Here is a 16,307-nt window from a genome sequence, read left to right on the forward strand (position 1 = left end):
ACATGGGACTGGTGTCTGTAATGCATCAGCTGTGGGTGGCCTCGATCGAGTCACTTAATAACCTCACAGTTCATGTCTGCACAGTGGTTTGCTGAATCCAAAGAACCTTCACATGCAGTATCTTATTTTCACAAGACTTTGAAAGAGAGAGGGCAGGGCAGCTTTGCCCCTTCTGCCCTTTCTCCGGGGAACACAATTCTTCATTGTTTGCATTCAGCTGCTGCAACATCCTCCGGGCCCGGAGTGACTCGCCAGCTCTTCCAGGGCTGGGCTGGGTTGGCTTCCCCAAGCTTCCCCCAAATCCGGGACGCAACACCCTGTCCTGGCACTTACCACGTTGTGCTGTGATGCCCCTGTGTTAAGGTTTCTCTCCTGTGAGGAGGGGGCCATCATATTTTTTCATCCCAAGCATTACCTAGTGGGCATTCAATACCTGTTAGATGATTGAATGGATACATTAGTCACCAGTTCACGGATGGGGACTCCGAGGGGCAGGCAGACCAAACACACGCCTCACATTCACCTCCCCTAACCTTTCTGAGCTCTGGATCCTTCTTGTGAAAATGAAGAATTTGGAGAATTTCTCTAACAACCCTCAGGGCTCTAAAATAGGGGCTGTTCTAGTCTATTTGGTTTTATTGTCAAAATTCAACAAAGCTCTCCAGGCTGCTATAAAGACTAGGATCAAAGTAACCCAATTTAGCCCTGGCCAGATAGCTTGGTTAGTTAGAACCTCATCCCAAAGTGCAGAGGTTGCTGGTTCGAATCTCGGTCAGGGCACACACTGTAACAGATGTTCCTGTCCCTCTCCTGCTCTCTTCCTTCCTCTCTCTAAAATCAATAAAATAAACATTAAAAAAATAAATAAATGAAAGCACTTCTTTTTTTTTTTTAATGTAACCCATTTATTGTCAAGAACAGAAACTCAGACTTACACTTCAGCCTAGACCAGTAACCCAGATACTTCTACACTTCCAAGTCACCTTGAGAGATTGAGAAAGTAGAAACTGCTGTGTCTGTCCCTTTATTTTCTCTGTAGTTCCCAGAGATTTTGAAGGAGAGAAGCCAGTTTGTTTTGAAGGCCCGCTTTCTGGTGTTCTGGGGATTGCTCACATCCGAGACCAGCCACGGTTCTGGGAACGGCCTTCAAGTCTGGTTTCATAAATTTTCAACAGCTGGAGGATGCAAACACAGCCGGGTGGGAGCGGCCTGCGTCACCGGCTGGCGGGCCGCTGTGCATCAAGCCCACACGGTGGAGGTGGGGAGGCTGTCTCCTGTCCAAATTAGGATGGAATCAGAGACGGCGCTGCTCAGCCTGGCCTCTTGGCCACTTAGAAATAATTTTGCTAATCAGCCAGGGTGAGGAGCCGGGGTGGACGTTCTGGAATACAGAAGGAAAAACGGAAAACGTGAAACCTCATCTTTCTCGGGGTAGAACCTTACAAGAAGAAATAAGTTTTTTGGAGCGTGGGCAGTACTGTTTCCATCACGCAACCCCTTCAGCCAGAGCCAATTAAGGGATTTTTAAGGGTTGCGCAATGCAAGAATAAGGGCGTATATTTGAGAAGTTAAATGAAATCATTTCTCTGGCTTGGAGGAGAGCGGCCAGACTGTTGAAAATCCATATTTAGATGTAACTGTGAGCCCCACCGCCCACCACATTTTCCGAGAAGTTTTCTTTTTCTTGGTCTTCCACCAAGGCAGCCCTGAATCGGAAGGCGGCCTACCAGTTTCGCAGCATGATAAGATCTGACACTTTTGATTGTTAAAGTCTCGAAGCTGTTAATACTGCATATGTAAACATACAACAGGATGTACCTTACAGCTGCAAGGAATGACTTGGGAGCCAGGCCAGAGGAAACCCTTTACAGTGTGAATCCTGTCACAGACCTTCAGTAACACTCAGAGCAACTGTTAGCTCAGGCGCTTTGATTTTCATAGGACTTTTAAAAGAAATTGACAAGTTGAATGTTTTTTTAATCCTTCTGAGGATTTGCTGAATTTCAAGATGAAGAAGAGATCTTGTTCGCTTTACCTTTTCCAACTTCAGATTTTCAAAAACTTTCGCTATATTTATTGATGTCTCCAAGACAGTTTTCCATATACAGACAACCTGTGCATTTGAAATTCAGCTTTTGAACCCCAACAGTCACGTGCTGCTGTGATTTACAATGGGCTTTAGCAAAGAAGACGGTGTTTAACATTATACCCAAGTGTTTCGTTTCTCTTTTATTGCACAATGCAAGAATTGATAGTTTATCATTCAAAAAATAAAAAACAGCCTGACCAGGCAGTGGCGCAGTGGATAGAGCGTCAGACTGGGATGCGGAGGACCCAGGTTCAAGACCCCGAGGTCGCCAGCTTGAGCGCGGGCCCACCAACTTGAACCCAAGGTCGCTGGCTCCAGCAAGGAGTTCCTTGGTCTGCTGAAGGCCCGCGGTCAAGGCACATATGAGAAAGCAATCAATGAACAACTAAGGTGTTGCAACGCGCAATGAAAAACTAATGATTGATGCTTCTCATCTCTCTTTGTTCCTATCTGTCTGTCCCTGTCTATCCCTCTCTCTGACTCACTCTCTGTCTCTGTAAAAAATAAATAAATAATTAAAAAAATAAAAATAAATAAAAATAAAAAACAAATGCATTCAATGTTACAAAAATAAAAAAGTGGACATAACAGGCCAGAACTGATACCAACTTTGATCTTAAAAGGTAACTTGCGTTTCCTTTCTGCCTCTTCAGATGCCCTGCAGTCCTGTCCCTGTGTCCTCGTAATGTTTGGCACCTCCTGATGCTGTTCTGGGTGAAGTCACGTCTCTCTGGGTCTCATTGACCACTAGCCCTCTAGTGCTTGTTTCATAACAGCTGCTTCAAAAGACTTTCAACATATTTGGGACCCTGCTAAAATGTCAGGATTCTCGCTGAGTGGAACTTTTGGCTGCTCCTGTCCCTGGGTCGCCTCTGTCCTGGAGGGTGGGCTGGACCTTGTGATGCACTTCTCATGAAGAGAATATGGCAGGCAGCAGGAAAAGTCACTGCCAAGGCAGGCCTGCAAAAAGACCCTCCTTAGACTTGCTCTAAGAGAAGCCAGCTGCCATGTTGTGAACTGCCCTATGAGGAAGTGTGCATGGCAAAGAACTGAAGGGAACCCCCACCTGACAGCCCATGAGTAGCGGAATCCTGCCTCCAGTGCTGTGAGTGAGCTTGGAAGCAGAGCCTTCCCAAGGGAGCCTTAGGGTGGCTGCAGCCTTGGCTGACACCTTGCCTCGTAGCCCTGAGAGAGACGCTGAGCCCACCTGAGACCCGGAGCCATTGAAACGGAGATCACACTTGTGTTTTGAACTGCTAAACATCATTTGTTATGCAGCAATAGATGACTAATGCAAGGACAGGGATGTAAGGCACGACTGAAAGCCAGAACTGCTTCGGGTGGCTCACCATCCACCTCGTAAGCTCCATCGTTGTCAAACATCACTGGTAAACCAAGATACAACACTGTCATTGTTACTTTTATTGTTGTTGTTGTTGTTATTATTATTATTATTATTTTTAGAGAGAGAGGAGAGAAATAGAAAGGGGAGAAAAGGAGAAGTAGGAAGCATCAACTCATAGTAATTACTTCTTGTGTGTGCCTTGACCAGACAAGCCCAGGGTCTCGAACCAGTGACCTCAGCATTCAAGTCGACGTTCTATCCACTGCACCTCCACATGTCAGGCGTCATTGTTTTTTGATTAAAGGGCTCTCTGACAATAATAGTTTCCGAGCTTCAGTTTGTTTCACATATTTTTTCTGTTTTTCAGTTTAATTGGTGAGTAAATAATACAGCCAATGATTACAACCTTCAAAAGACAGAAAAGGGTATAAAGTATATATAGTAAATTTAATTGTTCCCTTTCAGCCCAGTACCCAGGCTCCTTCTCCAAAGGCAATAGCTGTTACCAGCTCATTGGTTTGCTTTCTAGGGTTAAACTTTTCATTTACAAATGCATACATACACTCCATGTCCCCCCCACCACCAAAACAAAGCAAATAGCAGTGGAATTTGGCCTTCAAATTCGACCTGAAATGAAGAGTATGGTTGATACGCAACAGATTGAAATCTTACATAATTTCTGCCAATGGATTCTACTCGCAACTTAATAATTAACTTGAAACCGTTGAAAGACCTTTGAGAGAAGGGAAAATAGCGTGTCACATAATGATAGGACTAGAGTAGGGCCTAGAGAAGTCATACAGTCCGCTCACCCTTCTGGTTTGCTCTCTTGCCTTGGGCCAGGATAGTGTTTAAGTCATCAAGATGAGCTTCTCTTGAGGGGCTGCCTCAATGAAGTATCTTGTTGATCTCTGGGGAAAGGAGGGAATGGGTTGAACATAGTCTACAGATCAGAAAATGTTGTCCCAGCCTTTTACCCCCTTATTTTTCAATCAACTCCTCCTTAACTTCATACTGTGAAAAATGAGATTTGTGTGCAAATGCTCATGTGTGTGACTCGCTCTGGTCACTCTAGGGAACTGAGCGGACTCTGGGTTAGAATGTGGAATGAGCCCTGAGAACAGATATGAAGAAGGAAGTGAGGGCTGACTCGTGCTGTTTTTCTACTTCTTTCTCTCACCCAGTGGTGGAGACTGGGTAACTGTTGTTAGCTGTGTGGGTGGTATCCCAGGCTTGCAGAACAGGACTTGACTCTTTCCCTGGCTGGCCCTGAGACCTGGCCACACACCTAAACCTGTTCACGTCTCCGTTTCCTTTTTGCAAGGGGAGGTGCTGAAACCAGGTGATGAAATGCTTTCAACGATGGCAGAAGTCTAATTAACATTGTAGGTGAAGACTAATAAATATCCTAGAAGAAAAGCACCTTATGAATTTGAGGTGACATTATTATTACAGTCATGACCTTTAAAATTATAGGCGGCATGCCAAACAAGTCGCGATGGAGGCGAAAGAGTAGTTGGACAGAATTCAGCCAAGCACAAATGTTGGTTTTGTTTGTTTCATGTGTAGTATCGACTTTAAATTGAAATGAGTCATACAGTATGTTCACTCTGTTTGTTTTGCCAGCTCACAAGATTGGCCAATCCTTTGAATTTATTGTTAAGAGAACCATAGAAGAAAGTAGCCAAAAATAATGGTAATAATTGTTATTCAGTGACTCATGATTCCTTTGATTGGAATCCAGGGTCTTATTTATTTCTTGTTCTGGCAACATTACTAGATATTCCCTTTTATTTCAGCTAAAGGAACACATGAGTGGATAGATTTTAAATGAATGTTTACTTATTTTACTGCTCCTCCACAGAATCTCTTCCCATCCTAGAAGAACCAATGGTCTCTTTCTTTTAGGCCACTCATCTGTGACCCTGATGATATGGAGTGAGACTTCCTCTCTCTCTCTCTCTCTCTTTCCCTTTCCCTCCCTCTCTCCCTTCTTCCTTCTCTCCTTTCCTTCCTTCCTTTTTTCTTCCTTTCCTCCCTCTTTCTCCTCCTCTTCTTCTCTTTTTTCTTCCTTCCTTCCTTCCTTCCTTCCTTCCTTCCTTCCTTCCTTCCTTCCTTCCTCTCATTTACCAAACATTTAGATTCTGTTCCTAGTATCCAAAACCTTTCATTACCTACCAACTACCTACTATGTGCCAGGCACTGTTTTAGGTGCTTCAAATACAGCAAGGAGAAGAGACTGTGGGGGACGAACAAACTTTCCTCTGTCTTCAAGATTCTTCAGGCTGGTCTAATCACCAAAGAGATGTGAGAGAGGTCTGCAAGAGACAATAACCCAATGTAATACTACATATGAATGGGAACCCTGCATACATGGAAGAGTCAGACCCTCCTCCCCTGTGCACCAGAAGCTCAGAGACAGAAAGGAGGGTGGAGGTATATAAGACATCCTGAACTAGGGATGAGGTAATGCACCTTGAGACCTTCAAAGGGTCATGGCAGGGTGATAAGAGCAGATGTTTAAGAAATAAAGTTTTGCCCTGCCATCTCCAGGATAGGAACATGGGGTGGCTCGTTCTGAACCCACGCATGACAAAGTTCCTGTCCTCATGGCACTTATACATGCTCGTGTTGGAGGGACAGAGAATAAGCACTCTAACAAGTGTTAGGTCGCTTGGTGATAATCACAATGGAAAAAATATACCAGTACACAGTGAGGGCGAATAGAAGAGGCCTCATTTTTTTTTTTTTTTTTTTTTGAAGAGGCCTCATTAACAAGGAGACCTTTCATCCAGTCCACAATATTGCTAACATACCTACTTACTGTGTGTGGGGCTGTGCTCTAGGTGCAAGGGTATATATGAACAAAACAGAAATCCTTCCTTCAGGGGTGTGCGTGCTGGTAGGAAGAGACAGGAGGCGCATGAACACATTTTAGAGTCTGTTAGGAGGGGAGGAGCGGTGTAAAGGTGGCTAAGGTGTCAGGAAGGTGAGGCCACACAGTTCAAATGTGGTGGTCATTGGGCAGGTCTCCTAAAAAGGTGAACTTTGAACTATGACAATGACAGGAGGGGTGGAGCTATTTGGGGACTGCAGGGGAATTCCAGGCACAGGGACAGACACCACCTGGCTCCCACAGAGTGTGGGGCCAAGGAGGGACCACTGTGGCCGGAGCAGAGCCCAGGAGGGTGGTGGAGGTCAGGCTGAGGGGGTGAAACAGTGGGTGGATGTTGGGTTTTGCTCGAAGAGAAAAAATCTCTAGCAGGGTTTTGAGCAGAGAAGTTACACAATCTGAATTACCTTTGTAGAGAATCAGTCTGACTTGTGTGCTGAAACTAGGCCACCAGGGAGCAAGGACAGAAGCAGGAGAGCAGTTTGGGGACTACCTGTAACCCAGGTGAGAGAGGATGATAGTGGCTCAGCCAGGCGGCCAGCATGGAGGAGGTGAGAGGTTCTAGATTCTGGAAACGTTTGGAATGCAGAGCCTGTAGCGTTTGCTGATGACTTAGGGACAGAGTGTGAGGAAGGAGTCAAGTCAGCAGGATTCCAGGGGTTTGTCTCAAGCACCTGGAAGGATGGGGTCACTTTTTACCAAGATGAGGACCCCTGAGAAAGAGTGGGTTTCAACGGAGAAGGAGGGATTCTGCTTTGGTTTGATCTGAGAGACTTCTGGTTCTAAATTTAGCTTCTTTGGTAATGTGGAAGCACTCAGGGGAGCCACTTTCCTCTTTAACAAGATGTGAGGCCCATCTACAATGCTGTTGCTACAGTGTCTCTCAGTGAGAAGAAGGCGAAACTAAGAACAATCCCCACGTTTAGCTGCTTGCGCTTCCTCAGGTTCCAGCAGCAGTTCCCCGAGCTAGAAGCCCCTGATCTTCCTAGATGTTTTCCTGCCTGACCCCTTGTCCCAACCAGATGAGCTGTGAAATATTGTTGCTTCTCCCGCGGAAGGGTTTCCATGACCCCCTCTCTGCCTACAATGCCTTAGCCCAGGGGTCCCCAAACTTTTTACACAGGGGGCCAGTTCACTGTCCCTCAGACCGTTGGAGGGCCAGACTATAAAAAAAAACTATGAACAAATCCCTATGCACACTGCACATATCTTATTTTAAAGTAAAAAAACAAAACGGGAACAAATACAATATTTAAAATAAAAAACAAGTAAATTTAAATCAAGAAACTGACCAGTATTTCAATGGGAACTATGGGCCTGCTTTTGGCTAATGAGATGGTCAATGTGCTCCTTTCATTGACCACCAATGAAAGAGGTGCCCCTTCCGGAAGTGCAGTGGGGGCCGGATAAATAGTCTCAGGGGGCCGCATGTGGCCCACGGGCCGTAGTTTGGGGACCCCTGCCTTAGCCTCTGCCTTTGTCATCCAGAGATCGGGACCAGAGGGACTTTCTGCAGCCCTGTCTGGGCCACAGATGAACAGCATCTGGCTCTGGAGTGCATGGTCATGGCCATTTCTAAAATGCAGATCTGACCAGGCCAGTCCCTGTTGAAGGGGCCCCAGGCCCTTTGCACAGACAACTGCCTAGAACTGTGCTCCCTCTCTTCTGTTGCCCTACTTATTATGCTTACAGTTCCAGGGCTGACCTCAGTGCCAGTCCATCCCTGTCTGTCTCTTCCCAGGCTTAAGCTTCAGAAGGGCAGGAGCCATGTCTTGCCCACCAGGAGCTACCTGAGTACCTGTCCTATAGTTGGGAGACAGTTGTTTTGAAATCACAGGCCTGTGGTGGCCTGTGCTTGCTTAGCACACAAATTCCAGATGCCTCTGAACTGCGAGGCCTTCCCAGCCTTGCCACAGTCCACACTGTGCAGCCCCCTCTTCCAACCACCTTCCCCTGCACCCGCCCACCCTTGAGTAAGTCCCCCAGTCCTGTGTGCTCTGAGATGGTTACTTCCACGGTTTCCTCTCCTCAAGTGCCTCTCTTCTCTCGCTGCCGCTCTCCCAGTCTGATCACGCCCCAACTTGACCTTCGAGGCTCAACTCAGAGAACTTCCCTTCCCTTTAGAGAAATTCTTTTCTCTAAAGTCCTGCCGATCAGGTCAGTCCACACTGACAGCTGTCTCCCCTGGATTCTCCTAGCACTGAGGTATGGTGGGTGTGTCTTTGCCACTGTCGCCAACTATAGCATAGGAGGACCAGACCTAGGTTTTATATGTCTCTATATACTTATATATATAGTTCATACACTGTATGTCTTTCTATACTGAAAACTTGTTTATTGCATTGGTGTTTCAATTAAAAGAAGAAATGGTGGAGTTTCACACTTCAGGAGGCTTGTTCCTTGGGACAGATCTTAGCTCTTTTGTAAAGCACTGATGTAACTAACAGACGCACAAGTTTGACCTCAGCTCAAGAAGGGTTCTTGCGGTGGGAACCTGGGGTTCTATATCTGGTTTATTTGCCTCAAAACTAAAGGTACAGCCTGCCTGTCCCCCCCCCCCCCCGAGGTATTTTATCAGGAGTTTCTGGGCCTCGAGCTGTGTTTCCTTCCGTATTTTTTCTGGTTGTTCCAAGAAAATTGCTGAGCGCACCCCTTGATGCGACTGGCAAACTAACTTATCTCATGAGATATTATTCAAATCTGTAGGGACTGGATGCATTCTGATCAGCTCATTGGTTTTCACCGGCAGGGATTCCGGTTAAGTTCAGACTCGAGGCAGCACCCCAGAGCAAGCTGCCCCTGTGGGTGGCCTGACAGCTCATCACTTATCAGAAAGGAAACTCCGCAATCGACTTTTAAAGTGCTGATACCTAAAAATGACTCCCGGGTGTGATCTTTGGAAGCCTAAGTAAGGGAAACCGGGTTATCTCTGATCGTTCAGGAATTACAAAGAAGATGAATTGAAGGGTCAGAGAAAAGGCAGAGAAGGGAATTGTCCTGAAATAGAAGCTGTGCAAAGCCCAGTGCTGAGGACCGTATTAAACTGCTCAGCTAAACCATCTGAAGGGGTGAAGGACTGCTAACCTATCCTCCAAAGTGGGTAGTTGGTCTCCAACGGAAATAGCTCCGTTCTGACTTTACGAGGCAGTTGTGCAGAGATTTACCGTCTTAACTCCCCACCAGCTGTACTGGCACTGCATTGACACTTTCTCCTGACAACAGTGGAAGTCCACATGCCTAGGAGAGCGGAGACACCAACCTGTGTCTGACTGTCCCTTTTCTGTCCTTCTCTCTGTCTGTGACAGCAGGGCATGTCAAGGTGTTTTCACCCCTAGGTAGATTGCCATGAACTTGGCATCTGCAGCTGGCAGGCCCCAATGTGCCCGCTCCTTATGCATCGTTTGCCCCGATGAGCAAGCTGGGGCCAGACTGAGCAGATCTGAATCTAAGCTCTTCCTTGTGCTGGCTGTGAGATACTGGGCAAGTTTCCTCATCTGAAAATGGGAATAACAGGACCTGCCTCACTGAGTTGTGAGCTTGAAACATGTTTATATGTATTAAGTGCTTAGAACAGTACCTGGCACAGAGTGGTAGCTCTGTAAGTGGCCAGTGTTATCATTAACCCACTATTAAATCCAAATTACAAATAAGCAGCTCTTGGAGGGCACATGCCATTCCTGTGCATCTGGACTGCTACAGATGCCCGTTCCTCCTAAGTGAGTTGTCCCCAAGTCCTGTCTCGACTGTCTATTCTGGGGCTCTCCTTGGCCATTTCCTGTCACTTGAGATAATGCACACACTAACTGCTTCTGGCTTTACCCTGGTGAAGGAGGCTTATTGTTCCTGATTTTAACCAAACCAGCAATTGGTAAATAAATGGCCTTCCGTTCTTGGTGGTTTGGGGCATAAAAGCCCACGAGCATCCTTGGAAAGGCTCCAGAGAAACTGGTTTTAAACTGACGTAGGATTCTATCTGCAGGACATGGAGGAGGAAGGCAAGTAGATCTTGATTTTCATCTCCTTGAAGGACAGATTTGGGCAGAGATGGAGCCCAGAGGAACAAGGGGTTGCAGTGCGGGCGGGCAGCTAACGGCTGTGGCGGTGGGGGCGTGGCTGGGTAGCTGGGCTCTCCTGGCCGGTATGTGGTTTTGGGTGATGCAGACACCTGGTTCTTGTTTCTTCCTGAGATGCCCCTCCTTTAACATGCCTGGGCTCCGAGAATGTCAAACAAAGGCTGCATGTGGTCCGTCTGGGTCCTTCCCAAAGCCAACTTGTGCCTTGGCATCAGGACCAGAATGCTCAGGCAACCTAGGAGGACCATCTAGTCACTGGAAACGCGCCCACCAGATTCTTCATGAGGGCTTGGGCTGGGCTCTTCAGGCTGGTCAGTTACTTTCTGAGCAGCTGGGAAAATAAAAACACCCGGATTTCTCTTTGCAGAAATCATCACCCACCCCTGGCTTCTTGGGTTTGTTAGCTGGCTGAAAATGATGTCGGTGATGGTCCACCCAAGGGTTAACCCTTTCTCTGGGCGTGTGTTTCATCTCACAGCATAACTCATTTCCTCCCTGCATCCATTTCCAGGTTTGCCCTTGGCTTCGGGTTTGTTACCCACTTGGCATGCAATATATCTTGCCTTTTATTTTTAGAACTTAGAGTAAGGATTGGCACTGTAAAAATATGCATCCTGTGCATTGAATCCCAAGAGAGAAAAAACCTTCAAAGCTTAGCTTTTGTAGCACAAAAATAGTCTAAATGGCTTTTTAGAATTTTAATCTGGGGTTTATTATCCTCCCTCAATGTGCTTGGCCAGCAATTTTTTGAGGATTTAGAAATGGCTTTAAAGAATGTATGATTCTAGGATTCTTCTTAGTGGCATGGAAAAACTATTCTTTTTATCTCCTTATTTAAGTGATATCTAGGATAGCTGTAGCTTGAATATATATTGTGAGGGACTGCCAGTTGCCTGGAATTTGACTCTGTAATTAAAAAAATTGATTTAGAGCTGTGTATGTGTGTTTATAAATAATGCCCAACCCAGCTGCAAGCTGGTTTAATGCAGTAAAACCAAGATGCCTGGCAAGTCTTAGATCCAATCCTGCTTACATATCCTGGACCAGTGCTGTCCAATAGAACTTGCTGTGATGAGATAAAAGTAAACCCTGGCTGGCTAGCTCAGTCAGTCAGAGCCTGGTCCTATAACACCAAGGTTGTAGGTTCAATCCCTCGTCAGGGCACATATGGGAATGAATGCACAACTAAGTGGAACAGCAAATAAATACTTCTCTCTCTTTCTCTCCTTCCCTCCATTCTTCCTTCCCTTCTTCTTTCCCTTCTTCCTCCCTCTTTCTTCACTCTTCCTCCCTCCTTCCTTTATTCTTCCTCCCTCCTTTCTTCCTTTCTTCTTCCCTCCCTTCTTCCCTTTTTTCTCTCTTTCTAAAATCAATCAACATATAATAATAAAAAAAAATTAATTAAAAAACATGTTCTGTATCTAGCTACCAGCCACATGTAGCTACTGAGCACTGAAATGTGGCTTGTTCAACTGAGAAACTGCCTTTAATTTAATTTTGGTTCATTACATTCACATAGCCTCACATGGCTAGTGGCTACCCGTATGGGGCCTCACAATGGACCTGGACTATTCTTACCTGAAATGCCCACTCAGGCAGCAGTTGGCTTTCTGAGGAGCTAGCGTTTCGATAAGGGATTGGCTGGGATGATTAGAATCAGAGGGATATGGGACATGGGACACATGCCACTGTACCCTCCCGAACTCCTCAGGCAGCTTCTCTGCTGGATGGAAGCCCCCCCTGGAATGGGATGATCTAGCCTTCATTCTTAGAGTGTAACTAACTCAGTGCCGAAAGCCCTTGGCGGCTTCCTGTTGCCCTGAAGATAAACTCAAGGCTCCCTAATGCCCGTGGTTATCTGCTCACCTTTCACTTCCTTGCTCATCACTTTCCTGTCACCCTCTGACTTTCCGTCACATGGACAGGCTTGCATTCAGAGAACAGGCTGAGTGCGGTCTTACCTCAAGACCTTTGCAGGTACTGTGTTCTCTGCCTGGAATGACCCTTCCCTTCCCTTCCCTTCCCTTCCCTTCCCTTCCCTTCCCTTCCCTTCTCTTCCCTTCCCTTCCCTCCCCTCCCCTCCCCTCCCCATCCAGTCCTGTCCTAGTTTAGATGTCAATTTTTATAGCATCTTGCCTGGATTATATGGTAATTCTATGTTTAATTTTAATTTTTTTTTTTTTGAGAGAGAGAGAGAGAGAAAGAGAGAAAGAATTAGGGAAGGAGGGAGAGAGAAAGAAAGAGAAGCATCAAGTTGTTGCTCCACTTCGTTGTGCATTGACTACTTTTATGTGCCCTGACTGGGACTGGGCCATCAACCTCAGGCTCAAGCCAGTGACCCTGAGCTCAAGCTGAGACCTCGGGTTTCAAACTGGCGACTTGAGCTTTCCTGGTCAATGCTCTGTCCACTGCGCCACCACCTGCCAGGCATTGTTTCATTGTTTTTAGGAGCCACCATACTGCTTTCCACAGTGGCTGCCTCACTTTGCAGCTCTACTAACAATGTACAAGAGTTTTGACTTTACAACCCCCTCAACTAACATTTGTTATTTTATGTTTCTTTACAACTGAGTGCTTGAAAGAGAAAAGTTAATTTAAGAATAATGGCAAAGAAAGAGCTCCTAACTTTCTTAAATATATTTTTGATCAATTAAAACCTATCCCTATTAAATGAAAAGTTGTATGAAAAGAAATGAACTTAATATAATTTATTCCGGTTAGTCCTTTAAAGTGTTAGAATTTGAAAAAAAATGCACGTGGAAACAAAAATGTTGAAATGTTACTACTAGTTCCTAGCACAATTTTTGGATGCAGAATTCCATCTTTAGCAACTGTTTTTTTTGACAACTATTCTATAGCATTTACCCTAAAGAAATAATTGGGATAAATGTGCAAAAATGTACATTCAAAGACCTTCGTTTTCACTCCTAAGGGTCTCATTATTTTAACTTCTAAATTTCATAGAACTGCAAGTGCCAGTTATCTTTAGATCAAGAGATGTAATCTCTGTCAACATCTGGTTGCCATCTCTTAGATTTTTAAAAAGTGTCCAAGACTATAAAGTCATAGAATCTGTGGCTCATCATACCTAGGAAGCCCATTATATTATTAAGGAGTATTATGAGCTTGGTAGCTTATGTAACAGATAACTTGTGTAGCAAAGATATCCTAAGTGCTAAAAAGAAAAAAATTAAAAGGTATGGTGTTTGGACACATGACACATAGACCCCCCCCTCTTTTTGAGAGAGCAACAGGAAGGGAGAGAGAGAGGAGGGAGGGAGAGAGTGAGAAGCCTCGGCTCGTAGCTGCTTTCCCCTTAGTTGTTCATTGATCGCTTCTCCCACATGCCTTGACCAGGGATCAGACCTCAGGCTCCACACAAGCCACCATCCTCTTGCTCAGGCCAGCGACATTTGGGCTCAAGCCAGCAACTGGTCTTTTCACACCAATGACCTTTGGGACTGTGTGGACGATCCCCTGCTCAAGCCAGCAACCCTGCACTCAAGCCGACAGCCCACGCTCCAGTGGACTACCGTGGGGTTTCATACTGGTCACCTCAGCATTCTGGGTTGACACTTCACCCACTGCACCACCAAGCAGGTTAGACCTTTGCTGAATGTAAGTATCTTTGGTTTTTCCCTCTGTGTTACTGCCTTCTACTGTGCCTCACTCTTTTTTTTTTTTTTTTTACATACTATATTATAGTTTCAGGTGAAGTGATTAGACATTACCTTCTGGAGTGATCACCGTAAGTCTAGTACCAAGTGAGCACCATACATAGTTATTACAGTGTTACTGACTCTACTCCCTGTGCTGTACTTTACATCCCTGTGACTATTTTCCTAACTGGAAATTTGTACTTCTTAATCCCTTTCACCTTTTGTGGGAGGGAAGGGAAGTCCTGCTATTGAGAGCAAGACTTACTCAGGAGTGTATTCTTTAAACTAGAGAACATGCATGTCATTGTACATGGTCAAACCCCATAGAATGTACAGCACAAAGTGAGCCTAATATAAACTGTGGACATCGGTTAAGAAGAATGCACTGCACTAATGCAGGATGGTAATTATAGGGGCATTTTTTTCTGCTCACCTTTTCTGTAAACCTAAAACTATTTTAAAAAATAATTTACTAATTTTAAAACTACCATATTTCCCCATGTACAAGACACTCCCTGTGTAAGATGCACCTTAATTTTGGGGCCCAAAGTTGGGGGGGGGAGTTTTACATAACGTTATTGAACTCAAGTTTTATTCATCATAAAATTCATACAGCTCCTCATCACTGTCCAGAAAGCAGGAAACGCAAGTAAAAAATCTACAACCACTATATAAGATGCACTCAGTTTTTAGACCCAAAAGTTTTTGGGAAAAGGTGCGTCTTATACATAGGGAAATATGGTAGTTTTTCAAATCTGAATGAGTTTGGAAATTCAAGGCCAGGCAGGATCTGGGGCCTCTAGGGAAGCCCAGGACAGGACCGTCGCCGCCACTTCCCAGTCCAGCTTCAGGTCTAGGTCCAGGCCCCGCCGTCTGTCATTGTTAGCAGCATTCCATGGAGCTCTGATGTGTGATCCCATTGTAGAACCAGTGATCTGGTTGAGCATCCTCACTCACAGGTGAGAGACTGAGCCCAGGTGGGGACATGACCTGCCGAAAGTCACAGCCAGTGCTGGCCTCTCTCCCCTACTCTGTGTTATCTCAGGGACCTTCAGAGGAGCTATTGGGTTTTAATTTAAAAATTGCTTGAAGCATAGATGACAGTTCCCCTGGTCTCTTAAAAAAAAAAGGGGGGGGGAGATAATTCAGCCTGCCTCTTTAGCTGGACTAGTCCTCTATTTTCTCTTGTTTCAAGAAAATTCTTTTCAGCAAGCTTCCCATCTGGGAAGTTGAAGATATTCTTATGACTTCACCCTGTTTTAGTAATAGAGGTGCTCAGTGGCCACCAATTCTTGAACATGTTATTCCAGTTAGACAAACTGACCCTTGTCAAATCCTTTTGTAGAACCGAAGTGGTTTCTTTGTTGTAGAGGGAAAATTAAATTAGACACCATTAAGTACAAGTTGAGGTTATGTGAATTGTATCTATTTCTACTAGGTATGTTTCCTCCTTTTTGGAACCACTTCAGGACTTTTAAGTTTGTTTTCACAATACAGAACATCTTGGTAAACAGAGGAGGGCAGTAGTGTGTGGCCATATTTCCTCGTGGAGAGTTTCATGAAGGGAAGAGGTTTTGCCGCAGGTATAGGATTAAACTCCAGGGTGTGTGTTCCTCGTGAGCTGTGTCTTGTGCAAGCCACTAGCTTCTCTCGTTCCCTCCAGGGAGAGCAGCGTTCAGTGTGGGGAAGGTGAAAGAGAAAAGCTGCCCATGGAGGTAGGCTGGCCATGGAAGGGGGCTCAGGCATTGCTGGGGCTGGCTCTGCTCAGCGCCATGTTTGCAGCCAGTGGGTCTGGTGGACAGGACTGAAACTCAGCTAGATAAGACAGGGCGTGAGGCCAAGCCCTCAGAGGGCTCATCCACCCATAGTCTTATCTGACAGTGATTGTATTTGTCATAATAACCCCTGAGACTATAATTATATTAGTATACTGAATTCATCTCTGGCTTTCTTCCTTTTATATTTCTGTGTGCTCATTAAAATCACTATGGTGGGAATCACTTTTAGTTATTCTTTTTCCCCCTGACCTGTGCATATCGGAGAGATTGGCCAAGTTTGAAAAACCCAGTGCCACAATACTAGCTCGCTTCTTGTTGGTGAATGGAGAGCTTGGAGTGCAAGCACTCTCCAGTGCCCTTGAGTTTGGGTGTGGGTGGCAAAGTGTGAGGAACTCCTACTAGCTCTCCTTCGAGGTGGGAATGATGGGCGGAGTCGGAGGACATTAGCCTCGAGCTGCAGTTGGCTTGCC

The 16,307-nt window shown here is 45.5% G+C and overlaps 1 protein-coding gene across 3 annotated transcripts in view; it reads left to right on the top strand.

Annotated features, from left to right (window-relative positions):
* The window catches only part of ATP8B1 (ATPase phospholipid transporting 8B1), a 123,564-nt gene that overhangs the window by 19,645 nt on the left and 87,612 nt on the right, over positions 1 to 16,307 (top strand). Inside the window, exon 2 of one of the 3 annotated variants that reach the window (XM_066247565.1) lies at positions 13,758 to 14,018. The exons of the other annotated variants lie outside the window; for them this stretch is intronic. The gene's annotated coding sequence lies outside the window, so the exon portion shown is untranslated. The remainder of the gene's footprint in view (positions 1 to 13,757; positions 14,019 to 16,307) is intronic. 3 annotated transcript variants of the gene reach the window in all.

This window comes from Saccopteryx bilineata, chromosome 11, assembly GCF_036850765.1.
Source record: "Saccopteryx bilineata isolate mSacBil1 chromosome 11, mSacBil1_pri_phased_curated, whole genome shotgun sequence".
Lineage (NCBI taxonomy): Eukaryota > Metazoa > Chordata > Mammalia > Chiroptera > Emballonuridae > Saccopteryx > Saccopteryx bilineata.